Genomic DNA, 18301 nt, shown 5'->3' with positions numbered 1-18301 from the left:
TAGCTATTCAATCAACCATATCAAACTTATTCAACATATCTTTTGCATGACCTATTTGAGAAATAAAAATGTCATCATCATCTTGACAAACCTTCATTATTGGAAAATATAGCAATATATCTACGTCATTCTGTTCAAATTAATTCATCATGGCAATTAGACTTCATTGTACATCTTAGAACTACTACACATATATAATAAATCATCAATCTTATTTGTATAAAGGATATGTTGACTCTTACTTCTTTCAAAGCCATTTCACTGAAATATCCATAAACCATAGCATACCATGCTCTTGATTCTTTATTAATATCATCTAAAGTCTTATTTAACTTCTAGACCAGTTCTTCATCATGTACTTCAAAATCTTATGGTTGTTCTACAAAGACTTACACTTCCAAGTACTCATTCATAAAGAAATTTTCACATACATCATATGAGATGCTAGAGAAATTATCATTGTAATAGTATCAAGTCATGCTAATGGTGCGAATGTCTCATAATAAGCTATCCCATACCTTTGTGTGAAGCCTTTTAGCAACTAAACTTGTATTTTATCTTTTAACTCTCCTATCACTATTATACTTAATCTTGTAGACCCATTTAATATCAATATCCTTTTGGTAATGAAAGCTTCATAATCTCTGAAGTGTCTTTCCTATAAAGATATATTTCTTCTTCCAATGTTTGTACCCAATCCTCATTAGTAAATGCATATTCAAAATGCGAGGGTTCAAAACCAATGTCGTGTTGGAAGTAATCCTTCCATATCGTGTGTTCCATGTGTATTACAAGTTGTTAGTGAGCGTTCCAAGGTGTTATTATAGATGTGCTTGTTTCCCATGTATAGGATTTGTTGTTGTGTCATGTTGGAGTCATAGATCCACATTCTTAGGATCTAGATTTGTGAAAGTTAGTATTTTGTATCCTATATATATGTAACATTTGTGATCAATAAAATATGAGAGTGATTTGTGTTGAGTGTAATTTTTCTCTCTCTTTCTATTTCGACTATTGTATGAGAGCTGGTACTGCCTTGACTCCCTCAAGGGGGGCCAGGAATAGGTGGGCCAGGAATATGTGAGTGACTCTAAGTGTTATTGTTTATCTATATATTAGTATAGATTTGTGAGAGTTTATTTTTAGTGTGTGAAATTATTTGTGATCTTGTGTGTGTAGATCTTCTTGTTGTTTGCAACTTCTTCAAGCGTCCATCCTTCTATCATCTTGATATCTGTAAAGTTTTATATATGCTTATCTTCTAAGAACCTGCAAAGGAGATAAAATCATGTCTGGATGGTATTGTCAAAATTGTTTGCACTATCATATTATAAATATGAAAAGTCGTGCCCATGGACTGTACATGTTGTTGCAAGGATCTAGACTTGAGATCTGGATCTGAGATTTGGTGTGAATGAGTTTTAAGTGGCAAGTGATTATGTCAAAAATGTTAAAGTTGGAGGAAGATCTTAATTTTTTGCTTCTGCAGAGAAGAGATCTATGCATTAGATGTTTTATTTTCAATCTTGTTTCAATCTCAAATTTTGGAGTTTACATTTTAAACATATTGACTTTGGTCAAATCAATATGTGAGTGTAAGTTTTTTGGAATTGGCCAATCTAATAAATGTTGCTTTTTGAATACGAGAAAACTCCAAGATAAAGATTGAATGAGATGAACAACTTTTGACCTATGTTAAGGAGGGACACGATGACTTATCTATGCCTGAATGAAAACTGATTGTTTGATGATTATTGAGTTTGTAGTTGTGAAATGTTTTCGGGAAGTATTTTTCTATTTCTTTCAATTTGGTTTAGAAAAATGGTTAGTGGTTCTTAAACTAGAAGCCCTAGTGTCCAAAACATCAATTCTTTTGTGTTAGTAAGGTCAAATTTTTCTTATCAACTTTTGAACACATTTAGTATCCGAGCCTCAATCCTAGCAACTAACGGATAGCCAAAAACGAAATATATGACTAATAGTGGTTGGTCCATAGGATGGTTCATTACCTGATGACTCTAATGGTGGAAGCCCTGACAAGCTGAGGTGTCAACATTGTTGTTCTTGCAAAGTTAATCAACGATGGTCATAGGTGGTTACATTATAAATGGAGGTCAAGTGATAGCTCGAAGATGTGGTGGTGAAAGAGCAGTGTTTTCAATATTCCAAAGTGGATGTTAGTGTTTATGAACACCAGTTAGACAAAGATTATCCTTGTTGTTGTAATATGTGTTTTCAATGCTTTCCATGTAAGTATTAAGTGAGGGTATTTGAAGTAATGCTTCCATATCATGTGTGCCATGTGTATTACAAGTTGTCAGTGAGTGTTCCAAGGTTTTATTCTATATGTGGTTGTTTCCCATGTGTATGAGTTGTTGTTGTGTCATGTCCCTGTCATAGATTCACTTTATTAGGATCTAGATTTGTCGAAGTCAGTAATTTGTATCATATGTATATATGTAACCTTTGTGATCAATAATAATATGAGAGTGATTTTTGTTGTGTGTAATTTTTCTCTCTTTCTATTTCTAATATGTGCGAAAATAAAGGGATAGAAAAAATTACTATCTAAGCTCTAAGAATTCTTTCGTGTGCCTGACATGTAATTTAATAAATGCCATTTAAAATTCTTACCTTATTTGTAAAACATAAACTCAAAGTTGGAATTTCAATTGGAATTGAAGAATTAGATGGGTAACTATTTCTTGGATTTATATTTGTTGTCACTAAAAGATTTGTGGGGTTCTTTCAGTAAATATTAACAATAATGCCATTATTCAAAACATATTTCTCATTATGGCCTCTTTTAGAATAATAAACTTCCTTTGCATCAAAACAACATCTCTCATACAATGATGTGATCAGTGAGACGATTGTACAAAATGTAAGCTTTAATTTGTTCACTAAATACCTAAGAGAAATGCATGGTCCACCTTTTGAATATTATTTTTTTAGTTTTCAATCAATGAGAAGAACATAGTTTAAATAGCCAAAAAAAAAATAATAAATGGTTACCATTATGCTTATTCTCATACTATGCTTCATAATGAGTCATCATCACAAGTGCAATAGTAGAACTTTGATTGAGAATGTACATGACTATATTTACTACTTGACCTAAAAAATAATTACTTAATCCCTTGCTTTGTAACATACTCCTTTCCATTGCACCATTGTATACTTTCTCCTTTTATATACTCCATTTTTTGAAGATGTGTAAGTAGTGGTGAATTGTCTTTCAATGTCATTCATATCACAATGATGACGAGATTTTTTTAAACACAATTCATCTCCATGATAAATCTCTAAGTATTTGATTTTGTAACCTCTTTCATTTTCACAAGGGATTTAAACCTCCTTGATATAGCAAGGGATATATACTTTTCCTTCTAAAATAAAATGCAACACTTTTGTAATCAATAATAAATAAATGTAATGAAATTGGATTTAGTTCCCTTTTCATTACATAGGATGTTAAGAAAATAAAACACCTAATTAAGACATAGATACTAAGTTATAACACACAATCTCTCTCTCTATTCACACAAACACACTAAGGAGACCTAGTTTTAAGATCATCCATCTTCTATTTTGTATTTAATTCATTAAAAATAGAGGTTTCACCTTTGTAGTGAATTTTATTTGTTAATTTTGTTTATATTTTAAGGTGATCATTACATTTGGTAATAAAACACTATGATCATAGTTTTTCTCCCCTTCAATCAATACATCATGGAATTTTCAATATAAACTTTTTTTTTGGAATCTTTATGGATCTAAATTTGGTGGGACTTAGCAGAAGTAGTGAAGTTCACATGATTAAACTACCAAATTCTGATTGGTTATAATTTTGGATATAGAACCTATAAATTTAGGGCTTCAGACTAATCATAAAATTAGTCTCAAACAAGACATATGTTTTTTTCTATAGCTTGTATATTAAAATAGTTTTGCATAATGATTTTTCTAGAGAATAAAGAGAAATATCATATTATAGTTGATAAAATTTTCATTTTTTTTTCACTGTAATTCTATAGATATCCTCTATGTAATATAGGGTGTTGTTACTAATATTTAAGTTAGTTTTATATGAGTTGTCTTGGAATGTTGGCTATAAAAAAATTAAATGAACTTTGTAACATTGAAATTTGTATGCTAGTGAGGTGACATAGCAAGTTACATGTGGAAAAGTGTTTAGGTATTCTTATATTTTATGACATATATCTTATGTATATTAGAGTTTTGGCTAATCCAAAATTTAATCTTAAACAAGCCATCCTAGCATTTTTTTCTATAAAATTTCTTCATTAAAGTTGCAAATTATGAAACTTTCATAAATTTAAAAGGAAACATTAGGTGATTGAGGGAAATTTCAAACCCAAACGAGACAAAATTTTTCATATATGCAAATAGAAAGTTCAACTATATGTAGAGTCTCAAAATCAATGTTTTAAACATATGCGGCTCATGATTTTCATAAATTTTGATTTAAATATCTAGTTTTAGGTGAATGAAAGTTGTGATAAAGGCGAGTAGTAGTATAGAAAAAGGATCTAGAAGAAATACTATTTAGAAAAACTCAAACATAACATATAAGGAATGTGAACACTTAGAATATAATTTCTTCCAATTAAAATACCAAATTGATCAAGTGAGACATATTATGTTGAAACATGTGGATTATTCATGTTCTTAAGAATTCCTTATAAAGAAAATTTAAAATAAGATGGATGAGACATAAAATAAGAGGAATGAAATGGAAAATAACATGTATACAAATATGGAAAACAATAAAATCCATCAAGGATGAGCTAAAAAGTTCCATGGAAACTATGGAAAGACTTCTCTTAGAGAGGCTTCCTAGAAGTGAAATGGAAATCTAAGGAAATCATAAAAATAAGAAGAAAAAAGGTGTTTGGACTCAACCACGTATAGGGATTTATTTATCAAAATTGGATATCACAAATATTTAATCATAGAATAATGATAATTATTTAGCCCAACATCCATATCACTAAAGGTTCAACTTGGTACCAAGAAGATGCTTTAGCCCCTAGATCGATATAAGAAATTTTGATGGGAAGGATCTCATAACATTGATATTCTTAATGGAGAAATTAATTAATATAAACCAAATGTTATCTTTAGAAAAGGTAATTATTGCATCCTTGTATTTAGGACAAGATCAATTGGTATGGTATCAATGGCTTTGTGGAAGGAAAAATGATTCTATTGTATCTTTGTCCATTTTTACTACCAAATTATGTGAATATTAAGAGCAATATATTCTTTAGTAAATCGGTAAATCATATAAAAAAGATGTCAAAAAATAGAGCACATTGAAAAATTCCAAGAGCTGATTTTCTGACAAAGAAAACTCCAAAGAATAATTTTTTAGTTCTCTCTATTGAAACATTAAAGTAAATCCTCATAATGAGGTGCATCCCTTTCAACTTAAATACCTAGAGAATTCTTTGGGTTCAACAAAGAAAATTGAAAGTAAAAAAAAAAAGGTACAAGAGTGGTTACTATCAACCATAGAGAACATCATGCCCTAATCTCACTCAATAAACAGGTTTGACACCTTAGAAAATTGATTAAAGAAACTAAAATGAAATTGATTAAAGAAACTAAAATGAAATATGTTTAAATTGTGACAACAAGTGAAGTAAGGGGGCATAAATGTGGTGAGAAAAAGTTATTCAACATAGGCTATGAAGACGAAGAAAAAAAAGAATTAGAACCACCATAACACCTAGAGATAGAAGATAATACTCAAACAATACCTTATAATGTGGTAACTGGAATTAATACACCACAAGCCCTCAATATAGAAGTATGTGTAAAAAATTAGAAGGTAATAGTGTTACTTGATTCATGTAGTACCATAATGTAATCAATTACAAATTAGCTCAATTAGTTCTAGGTTTTTTTGTTATTTCTCCTTTAGTAGGACTTTCTATTTGATAACATATTTGAATTAGTTAAATATTACACATTGACTATACTTTATCTTCTTATATTCTAGTTTCCAAGGTTTATAATGTTTTAGGCCATATTTATATCTAGCGAAGACACTTTTTAGATTCCTTTTCTAGCTCACTCATATTCTCCTTTGGAATATGTACATAGGAATCACAACAAAATATCCAAAGTTATTTAACAAAAGGTTTCTTACCAGTCCATACCTCATGTTCTATGCTGGTGAGGGTTATCTATTTACCATGTAACTTTCAATATATATTTCCTCTGCCCATAATTCCTATCGAAACCTGAAACCAATGATAATGCTCTGTACTTTCTCCTTGTACATCATATTCATCCTTTTTGTAGCTCCATTATGTTGGCATTTGTGTGGATTAGTTTTTTCATTGCTACACCATGCTTCTTATAGAGTTATTGAATTCATTACCATAAAATTATCCACCATGTTATCAACACCTTCATTTTATTATATGTCTAACTTACCATAAGAGCCTTAAACTCCTTCAATTTGTAAAAGATTACAAATCCCCCCTTGAGGAAATAAATACATTTATTTTTTGACAATTCGTTTATAAATGAGAAATAGTACACAAATTTACTTAGTGATGGAATTGAAAAAGATCCAAACAGATCATTGTGAATTGACTATATTATTCCCTCAAACCTCGTACCACTAGAGCATAATATTTCCTAATTCTACTTCCTATACAAAAATTATACAAATAAATTAAAATTTACAAGCAACTTATACATACCTTCTACCAACCATTACCATGTATTACCTAAAGGTCCTTCACTCTAATGTGTTACATTCATGATTCCACAACATTGTCTTTCTCCATACATTGTGTGTAACACCCCTATGGCTTTTCTTTTTATACTTTTATTATTGTTAGACATTAAACTATTATTGGATTTAATGGAAATGGAAGCCATGATGAGACATATGTGATGATGTAATTATTTTATTTTATTTGAGCCAATAAATAAATTTCTTGGAAATATTCAGTAAAGAGCACTAGAGTTTAGAAGACTTCTTTCTATCTTAAAAAGTTGTTGGTATCCAAGTTCACATGATGGACCTTCGTTGAAAAGTCTCCTAAAAATACTTAGGAGAAAATAATAACAATAATTTAAAAAATATATAAATTAACACAGTGGGAGAGAAAGATTGTGTTAATCACTTATTTGGAGAGAAATATTATGTGGTGTAGAATAAAGCACCGTGGGAGAGAAAATATTGATTTAAGGAAAAAGAAAAGAATAATTTTCGAAAAAATTAAAACAAAAATTCCTAGGAAAAAGTTTTGTAGAACTTAAAGTAGGACGTTGCTAAAATATGCTAAGAAATATGTAAAGGAAACCACCTAGGAATCAAGGAGGGGCTTGATTCGGATGAGCAAGGAAGTCTTAACTTGGGGGGAAACTTGTAGAGGCAGGTCATGGTGGGGAGGAACGTGCACAGGTCCTGAGAAATTTCCAAGAAATAATTGTGATTATATTCTTTTATTAATGTTGAATATTTTTATGTTTTATTTTTGTTATTGAACGATAACCAACTAGTGGGTGTATATTAACGGAAGAAACACATGTCATATACATTGGTATGCAGTTTTGTTACGTATGCCTAGTACATGTATATTTCCTAAATTATATTGATGATCGTATGAAATTCTCATGATATATGCATGGAAAAATAGATGATTTAGATCAATGATTGTGTATGAATTTCTTTGTGCATGCAAGTATATGAGTTTGATAATATATATTTCTCATAGGAATTGGAAAGAAATTAGCATGGACTCAGAATTTTACATGTGTGAGTTTTATAAGGATTATTTTGTGGGTATACAATAAACCTTGTGGATTTGGGTATGGATTATTTCATGGGTATATATTAAACCTTATGCATTTGGGTATGGTATACACAACATTGTGAGAATTGGAATAAGAATATATGGTACATGGAAGTGAGATTTCTTCCTTTTAATGTAAGTATGGGTTGAAAGAAAACTTAACCATTGCAATTGTCAAATGTATTAATTATAAAGAAAAATTATAAAGGAATTGCTTAGAAATAGAACAACACAATAGTTTAAGGTTTTTCTTTTCTTCCGTTATTGTGAAATGAAGTGTTTAACTCATTTATCAAAAAAACAGTGACACATTATTAATGAAGTGTAAACATATAAAAATAAGTTTTAGATAATATATCTTAACTATAATTCAAACTATAATCAATACCTAACAATTCCACATATATTCTATCATGGAGAGACTATGAGTTATATGTTCAAATAGTTATGGAAAAGCACGTCCTGAATGGGAAGGTAATACAGGATATTATTATAAAAGCATCATACTAAATCTTGTAACCGTAGGGTGAATAATTAATTGATAACTAATAAGTAGATTGAATCCTAGAAATTATAACTCCATAGGAAAGTTAGGAGTTTCAACCATTTTGGATAGGAGGCATTCATAAGAGTAGTACGCCTATACGAGTCTGATTGGTAATGGATTAAAACTATTTACACAACTCTCCATGGGAGCGAGCTTGTTGAGTAGTTGGTTATATGTTAACTGCTTTAACCAGTCCAATCTCACACCGGGTGAACGTAAACAATAGCACAAATATATTTAATTCTCAGAAAAATCAAGTAAAATCATGAAAAGGTATTTATAAGGTAAGAAATAATTGTATAGACATTGAAGATTCAAAGCATTTGATAAGATCTATATCGACCATTTTCAAACTTGAAGAAAATGATATTTTAATAATTTAATATCCACTGATGTTCGGAAAATTACCAAATGGGTTCACCATGAATGATTCATTCCACATAAACCTTTCACCATGAGAATTACCAAACGTCTTGGTTCTAATGGTGGAGGTGGGTTCCCACTTAGCTCTGGCATCCCTATAGGTAGCCCAGCTATGCCAAATGTGAAATTCCCTTTTGGTTGGATCAAACACTAAACACAGAATAAGAAGCCATTCGTTATAATTAACACTTTCACCATGAATGTGTTGGAGTTGTAACCTTATAAAAAACAAAAACATGATCAAACACTAAATACAGAATAAAGAGCCATTCGTTATAATCATGGAAGTGCTAGACAGCACAATGACAACTTGAGTTATGAGATGGACACGTAACGCTGGCATCATGGTAAATCCCGAGAACATTCCTGAAATCCACGACTGTCTGTACAAGCTAATCTATCCAGCTCCTTCACTATCACTATTTTATAATAACTCCATGATTATTTAGTTTCCCCATAAATTGTACATATTATCAAATTGGAGAGAATCTCCAACCAAATTACCAGATAACTTGGCCATAAGGAAAGGATGTTCGTTATGAGTATCCTCATTCTGAGCTGCCTGTGCAACCTGTAGTATTTCGTCTAAAAAATCTTCCTCTTCAAAGCAGGCAACAGTTGTATGACAACCATAGTTACCAAATTCGAATTCGAATTCGAGTTCGAATTCGATTCGATACGGAAAAAATTCGATTACCTAAAATTCAATACGAAAAAAATTCGGAAATATACATATCACAACTATTTAAATATATGTTTTAACCAAGAAACAAATTGAGCTAACCATTAAAACTATTATAAATTATATAATATGATACTCAATAAAAATTAAATTTCTATACAAATTTCATATGACAAAACATACCCATTTCATATTATCATAAATTTTATATTTAAATAAAATCAAATATTTTTTCAAAATTTAAATTATTAATTAATAATTAACAAAAAAAAATCAAATTCCTTTTATTTAACTTAAATAAATATATCTCTCACAAATATTTATAATTTGTAAATTAAAAATCTAAAATATATCAATATTATGTTTTACAAACGTCCATTTTTTGGTAGCTTTTCGCTATATCTCATAATTCCTAACCTATTTATATATCATAAGATCATAATCCCTAGCCTATTTATACTAACGAATTTCATCAAAACCTTTTCCATATAAATCATAACGGATACTTTGATATGTATCACTCTGAATTTCATTAAAAACTTGCCATCTAATTTACGCTCCAAAAATTCATTGCAATCGGCACTGTTCTCCCTGTACCGAACTTCGAATCAGCGAATTATTCGACGAACCGAATCGAACCACCTAATTCTCGAATTTTTTCGACCAGTACGACCGAATTTGGTAACTATGGACTCAACACAGGTTCAATCTAAGATGTGAACTGGTTTAAGCTTAAATCAGCTACGCCTTGTGAGAAATTATCTATTTTAAACATTGGCCAAAGAGATTTGTGCTCCAATATTGCACCCCCAATCATAGAACTGACCTGGAAAACAATTATATATTGAGATGTGAACTCGTTGAAGCTTAAATCAGCTACGCCTTGTGAAAAATTATCTATTTTAAACATTGGCCAAAGAGATTCCTGCTCCAATCTTGCACCCCCAATCATAGAACTGACCTGGAAAACAATTATATATTGACATTACTAGATAGTAAACCTTACTTTACAGATCAAATTTGTAGATTACCATAAGTAGGAAAGCTTTACTAATGCCAGGTAATCATCACAAGAGTCTACAGTAGTACACACCTTTAAATCATTTCTGGCATTGGCAGGGGATGCCAAAATGTAACTTGGGCTGGAGTCATCCAGTAGAAACTCCAGCCACTGATTAAGAGTAGCACTGTTATCAGTTATATCATGCAGTCTCTCAAATGAAGTTTCTGATCGCAATGTAGTATCTGCCTGGATGTCGGCCTTTTCCTGGTTCACTTGTGGGTAGCTTTTGTCTGACAGATCTTCAACAGCATCAGGTTTGGTGGTTCATTCGAGCTTCCAATCCTTGGCTCTATTCCATTTTTCTTGAAAACACGGCATAAAACAAAAGCATCCTGTAAAAGTAAAGAAAATCATCATCAAGGGTTGCATCAAGGAATTACTCTAACAATAATTGAAGCAGACAACAGAATGAAATTTTCGCAGTTGAGTGCCTTGATAAATGGCATAAGGATATCGTTAATTATTTGATAGAACTAATTCAGAAGAATACTGGGGATATGATAGCAGAAATTAATTGCAAGATATAGCTTAGGCAGAAGGATGAAAACTTGAGAACAAAGCCTATAAACACTGTTGGTCACTGAAAACCACATAATGCACAGATACATCTCTCAGCTTGGCACATTGACAAGAGAAAATAATATTAAACAGATCAGTGACAAATCAAGGCTATGATAATTGTTGAAGAATAAAAGACCCAAAAAAAAATGTTGGTAATGACAGTTGCTTGGAATCTCAGTCAAAATCATTGTGCCTAAGTGTGAGCAAGGAGTGATTCCAACCTCCAGCTTAAACTAAGAAAAATATTCTATACTCTTCTCAAACACTCTGTTTCTACAAGTAAATAGAATTATTCTTAATATTTTTAAAATCCAGCAGGAAAGGCTACTGAAAATTCTGATTCAAAGAGTATACAAATAATAGAGAGACTATGATTTATGCTTTAAAGTTTATTTAACCCCATTCTCTAGTTTTATAAATGGGCAAAGAAAACTTAATCCAATTCAATCAGGATACCTGAACACCAGCTGCCCCTTCACATTGTGTCTCATCTAGACGATATTCATGCATCACCCAATCTGTTCTTCTTCCCTGCGGTGCACGCCCACCATAGAAGACTAGGGTCTTCTTTGTTCCAATCATAGATGACTTCGAGCTGATTTTCTTGTCCTTTCCAGTAACCAGCTTCAGTGGCCCTATTTGTGCGTGTTCCATTGGGATACTTCTTATCACGTGGACTGAAAAAGTACCATTCTAAATCTCTGTTAGGCAGGAAAGACTTATCTGCAACAGGCATGAAAAACGAGTGAGATTTTGAAGTATAACTCTTGTTACATCTAAAACTATTGTCCACGCCTTAAACTAGACTAAATTGCCATACAGGATATTTGTAAAAGTTGTCATAAACATCATGCATATTCTAATTCCAGGTTCACATGTAATTGGCAAGGGAAATGGGACATCCGACATTATATCAGCTTTTCTATTAATATCATGCGTTTTTCAAATAAACAATTTGCAGGCATCCCAACCTCAACCTACATTTCGTATCTGATATTTTCAAGTGCTTCTATCCCGCACTAATCCATTGATGGTTGATTTGCACGCTAAAGTCAGACACCAAACATCAATAATAAGATGGTGAATGGATATCTAAGGCTTTTATACCCAAATTGGACTCTGTAATTTTCATCAAATGACTATTTCCGATAGTGGGCCAAATGACTCTGCTTTAATGAGGCATCCACAGTCTAAATTAGTTCATACTTAGACATGCATGGGTAGAGTTTCTACATCCTCGCAAGAATCAAACTGAAATACATTAAAAGAAGAAAACTTTAACATCTTCAAATCATGGCATAATTCCCAAGTCTACAGCCACCGCGGCATCAAAATCAGCGCTTCGACACCTCAGAGAGCCTGCACCCAGACTAATTTCACAAATGAACTTAAAACGTTTGTGGGCTTCCAGATATGGCTCTGTTGAAGCTAATTTCAAGAAACTCTATCATATACATGCAAACTGACACCTGAGCAAGAATTCCATAAACACATAAGAATAAGTTTAAGACACTGGCTGAGCCAAAGCATAGTGCGCGCAGTGCACACAATTTCCATGAGGAAGAAACAAGGTTGCATTAATCTCAGGGCAATATTCAGGAGCTAACTATGCAAAATATTAAGGGACCCAAATATGAAATTGAAATAGCTATGTCTTGGAATTCTAATTTGCTAGGTTCAAACTTATACAAATCAACTTCTGGGATAATGTCCAATTCTATCTTACGTCCATGAACTTTTCTCTTCAAATAATAACTCACAAGCTCCTCATCACTGGGATGGAACCTGAAACCCGGGGGCAATGAAACAGGCGCCATTCTGTAATCAAAATCTCTGAAAAGACTCTACAATAGAATGTACAATACATGAATGAAGGAATTGATGGAAGAAACCCAGCCATCAATAATGGAATTTATATCAGTAAAACCCAGCGGCCACAACTGAAAGTTGGATACGGTGATTTGAGATGGCAAACAAAGTGAAAACGAAGAGTAGAGTTTCTATTGTCCTTCAGTTAATTAAACAGCTCCATAAAATCTTATGGATTTTTGGCAAAGAAATATAAAAGGTATGGGATTGACTCCCTTTTGTTACTGCCTCAACATCAATAACCGACCTTTGCCAAGAAAATGAAGGAACATTCAGAAAACGATATTGAAAATGCAGTTGTCACAACATAAGACATGAATTGTTGTGGTTGTTGTTAAAGTCCGGTGACAAGTCAAAGTCGTGTTCACTAAACAATCGTGGTGAAATGGTTAATTATATTTTTTATTAAATTAAAAATAAAAACTTTGATTAAAAATAAAAGATAAAAGTAATAAAGTAATAAATAAAGTTAAATTAAATCCAAAAAAATCATGTGGAACCAAGTCGCTCTTGCATGCAGCAACGCCTTCTAGATCTTCGGCCTTCACCTCCAACATCAGCCAAGTGGTTGCCCCTTCTAAGGTGGTACTCTCTTTTTTTAGTATGCTCTTCTGCCTTATCCTTTTTCCACCAAGATTCTTCGTTGGTTGGACCTTTTTGAGGTTGAACTCCTGTGGGTGGCTTCTTGGTTTCTGCATCTCTAGCCCTCTTTACATCCTCCTCATTTTTTTCCATTGTTTTCTTACCCTCGGCCTGTCTCTCTATCTTTTAATCTGCTTCTTTCGTCTTTTTCTCCTTCTCCTTCCTCTTATCTTCCTCGGCCTGTCTCTCTGCTTTCTAATATGCTTCTTTCGTCTTTTTCTCCTACTCCTTCCTCTTATCTTCCTCGACCTTCTTCAATGGCTACTCTTCCCTTTTCTCATTCGCTCATTTCTCAACAAATGGCTTGTGTTGTTCCTTGGTCTGTACACCTCCGAGAGTTTGTGCTCTCATAGGTTGCCTGCCCTTGTCAATTTTTTCTAGGTCATTTCTTTGTGCAGATGATCCCTTATTACTCTGCAGGACACATTGAGCCTGCTCTTGCTGCCATATCTTCTCAACATCGCTTCTAGCCTGGCCTGGTGCCATGACTGGGAAGCCATCAATTGAGCAGAATAATTTTAATGACAGATTTCAACAAAGACTAAAATACATTAATGTAACAATATACAGCAAATCAACTGGATTGGAGGGCTCAAAATTCTTAAGAGCCAAAGCTTGGGTGGTGAAGAGCAGTCTGCATGCAGAAGTGTGGAGGGAGGAAGAACAGAGATGCGGAGAGACGCTGAGCTCAGTGCACTTCGATTGTGGATGACAAGTGTAGTTCTTGTTTTCCCCAAAGCTTCATACGCGGTGAAATCCGGGTGCTTCAGCCCATCTGCTTTCCCAAAAGGGGCAAGAACTTAATACGTGTAGCTGCACTTTCTGATTTCAATAAAGAAGGTTATAGGAAAGCCAAGAAAGTCAGCCAAGCTTATGGAGAATAATAAAGGGGAGGTCAATATGCCTAGTTTGCAGGAAAATTTTGATCAGGAAACAGAATTGACGATAATACTGCTTTAAAGAACATTATTGCTATCAAAGAGGGCAGGATTCTGAAGAAAATTATTGCTCCGAAGGAGGGAAAGACCTCGAAATTTCGTGAGGAGACATGGTCTGGGCAAAGGTGAAATCTCATCCCTGGTGGCCATTTGCCTCGAGCCTTCGACTAAAAAGGTGAGCCTCCAAGGCCCATTTCAAGACCGTCGCTGCAATTCTTTCTATATGAAATGTGGAAACATTCCGCCCTGAATCCAATTGCCACTTGAGTATGCGAAGTTGGTGAAATGCTTTCCCCCGCCCGTCCCTCCTTACTGGCCAAAGAGAATAGACAAGACCTCCTTCACTCACGCTCTGGATCTTCACCACCTGGATCATCAACAATAGAATCTAAAGAAGAATCATGCATTCTGTCATGCTGCCTTTCCATCATTATAGCCCTGGCTTGCTTTATTCAAGCGAATTGCCCCGAAACCTTACCTGACATCTGCCATTTCTCGACTCCTCGTCATTCTCAATAAATCCTTCTTGTTCTAACCTACAAGTAAGGTATCAAGGCGGTGCCCGAAATACACTGCACTATACCTGGGTGGGAACTCCATTCCTAGGTAACTCCATTGTTGAAAGCCTGTAGCGTGACCAATACTGTCACATTGTTCAATTTTCTGCAATAGATGAGACTACATGCAGCGGCCACTCAGCGACATATGCTGTCAGGGAGTTACCAGTGAGAGGAGATAGCAGCGTAGAAGAAGTGACAAGTGCCCAGAAGAAATGGCAAATAGTAGTTCACTTGCGCTAAACATTTGTTTTGAAAAACTTACGATAAAATTACTTGTCCCGGCTGAAATAACATCGGGGCACATGAGGCTTGTAATAAGACCTTGAATTCACAAGTTTGGTTAAAAGTTTCTTACACCAATATCGCGAGGATAAAGTTTGCTTAAAATTTCTTAAACACTGAAAATTTACAGTCAACTGAAGAACTAATACATGGTCAACACTCGATCAAATGCTATAGTCCCTGCTATGCTGGATAGCAGGGACTAATAATAACCTAATTGAAAACCAATTGTTAGATTTAAGGATAACCCAGAGTCACCCAACCAAGAATATTATATAGGCATATAAAATTGGAATAATTTATAGCAACCACTCATATTTATAGTGTGATTAAAGTGACAATTGGAAAAGACATTCCCACTCATGATATAATAGATCACTAGACATTATTTGAGAGAAAGGAAATACACAATATAGGAAAAAGATAATAGTTTTTAAATCATTTCATGGCCAATGAAAAATAAAACTATCAGTTACAAGCTAATTTTGACCTCCATGTTTCAGAAATATTAAGGAACCAGTTGTAATTTTAAGGATCGAAAAGCACGTACAACTATTTAAAAAATAATTGGACTAGAAATCCACTATTGTCTTGTGTATATAAATTCATGGTTTGTGAATATAAATTCATGTATAGTACTTTATTCCATAATAGTGGCAAACTCAACAAAAATCCTGGTTAGTGAAACCACAAACATGAGCGACCATCCACAAAAAGCAAGGTGGAATAGGAATTCACAACCTGGAAGTGAAAACTTGCAGTCAGACCTTGAGGCATCCTGGAAATAGGAACACAAGCTCATGCATGATGCAAGGTATATTTTAATATGTCTACCTGCCATGAGTGCCGCAAAATGGACATGACATTTAATTAGATTATAAATCAGAGAAAAGAAATGTACAGAAGCAAGGTAATGATTCAAGGAAAATAGAAAACATTTACCTGAGGAAGTCGTCAGTTGGGGATTCCATGACACCTGATTCGTAAACCCGAGAATATAAGACAAAAAAAAGAAGGGTTGAGGCATTACAAAAGTAAATATCATTACATAAAATGCATTATAAAAGTAAATATCATTACAGAACATTACCCTCGGTTATGTGTTCTATGAGGTCACCCAAACAGTAAAGAAATGTGCACTAACATGTAATAGATAACTAGAGTCCAAGAGTGAAAATTTCCCCACCTTACGCTTCACCGGATTCATAAAATAATTTCCAACTCTCTGAATTTTTTTCAGGGTAATTAAACAACGCAATTATGGTTTTGTCAGTGGACTCAACATAAAATTGGAAAAAATTCGTAAAGGAAATAGACCAGATAATGAACCCTCGCCCGTGAGTAATTGGTTGGCATTCGTAAAGAAAACCAAAACCCTACGGTTCACGTACACATGAATAGCCCAGGAAAAACCAACTGACATGTTGCGGCTAAAAGCGTACTACTCGAAAAAAAATTTCCAAACGAATTGTTTTACTAGAGGCGCTAAAGCAAACTAACTAACTATATATAGATATATTAGAAAAAGAGAGGTCTTTCACGCCTGAGTTAGTTAGGAAAAATGAACACAAGTAATAAAAATTACCCAAGAAGTTGGAACTAGGATTCAGCCTCCACTACACTATGTTGTGTCCTATGTGTACCTGTGAAATAAAATCATTTATAAATAACTAGCATTTGCACCAGATGTTGTAAAGGAAATGCGGTAAGGCATAAATTAAGAAACAATTTTGACATGTAAATAGTCATTTAAAATAAGAACTAATAAAGAAAATTGCATACAAAAGTGGAAAATAAAGCTAAATTATTTACATTATCTGAAGTTTATAGATAGTATAATTTAAAATAAGAATTAATAAATTGTAACAAATTCTATAAGATAAAGCTAAATTATTTACATTATCTGAAGTTTATAGATAGTATAATTTAAAATAAGGATTAATAAATTGTAACAAATTCTATTTATAGATTAAGAATCTTCATAATAACATGATAATAAATATTTTGATGATCATTATAACTTGATGTTTATAGGTATTTATGACTCATACTAATTTATAGTTTCAAATTAGCAATTTAATTTATATGACAATGCTAGTTTATAATTCAAAATAAAACCAAATTTTGATGTAGTGAATTTATATGAATAATGTGGGAACTATATACAAATTAAAGGATGAGATTTATTTCCAAAGTATTTTTATTCTTTTCTTTCAATTAAATATTTTTTATATAAATAAATGAGTTATGTTTTTTTTTTTTTTTACTTCTTGTATTGATAAATCAACCTATTGGCCTAATCCAATTTCCTTAATCATTGGGAATGATATCCATTATGTCATGATAACCATCCCAAACACCCACACAATTGTAAGTATTGTAAGTAGTTCTAAGATCAATGCCAATAGCCTTGCCATTGGAATTATGCGGGAAAGCCATGAATGAATACTCTGATCATTTAACAAGATTGAATGTAACTTATTCTCTAGCAACATAAAAACATCCCATATAGTTTCTCCTTCACAAGTGTTTTAAAGTCAAAAGTCAAATAGGCATTTGTTGAGTAGAGGTGGAACGTCCAGGTATAACCCTCTCAATGGAGTATTCGCTTTGACTTTTAGCAGCACAACCATCACCCAAAACGCATTCTCCTCAGACATGTACAGCAAAAGCACCCCTGCTATGAAATTCATCCCCTCCCCTGCGTATACCTCACCTCACTATCATACACCGCATACACCTTAAACACATTGTGGAGAGACCTCTGAGCAAACTGAAAAATTAATACGCTAGTGAGTTGAGCCGCAAGAGTCATTTATGAGTTAAGTCAGTTATTGAGTGGCAAGAGTCAGTTATGAGATTAATGGCAAGAAATTTTTTAACAGTCTAACAC

The 18301-nt window shown here is 33.0% G+C and overlaps 1 pseudogene; it reads right to left on the bottom strand.

Annotated features, from left to right (window-relative positions):
- Positions 1-10060: 10060 nt before the first annotated feature.
- On the bottom strand, positions 10061-12934 carry LOC149206917 (NAC domain-containing protein 54-like; annotated as a pseudogene).
- Positions 12935-18301: the final 5367 nt, after the last annotated feature.

This window comes from Pinus tabuliformis, chromosome 1_2 (genome assembly GCF_031772625.1).
Source record: "Pinus tabuliformis cultivar Carrire ecotype Pingquan chromosome 1_2, CPIR1, whole genome shotgun sequence".
Taxonomy (NCBI): Eukaryota; Viridiplantae; Streptophyta; class Pinopsida; order Pinales; family Pinaceae; genus Pinus; species Pinus tabuliformis.
Note: the sequence above shows the minus strand (reverse complement) of the source record. Positions and strands in the feature narration are given on the sequence as shown.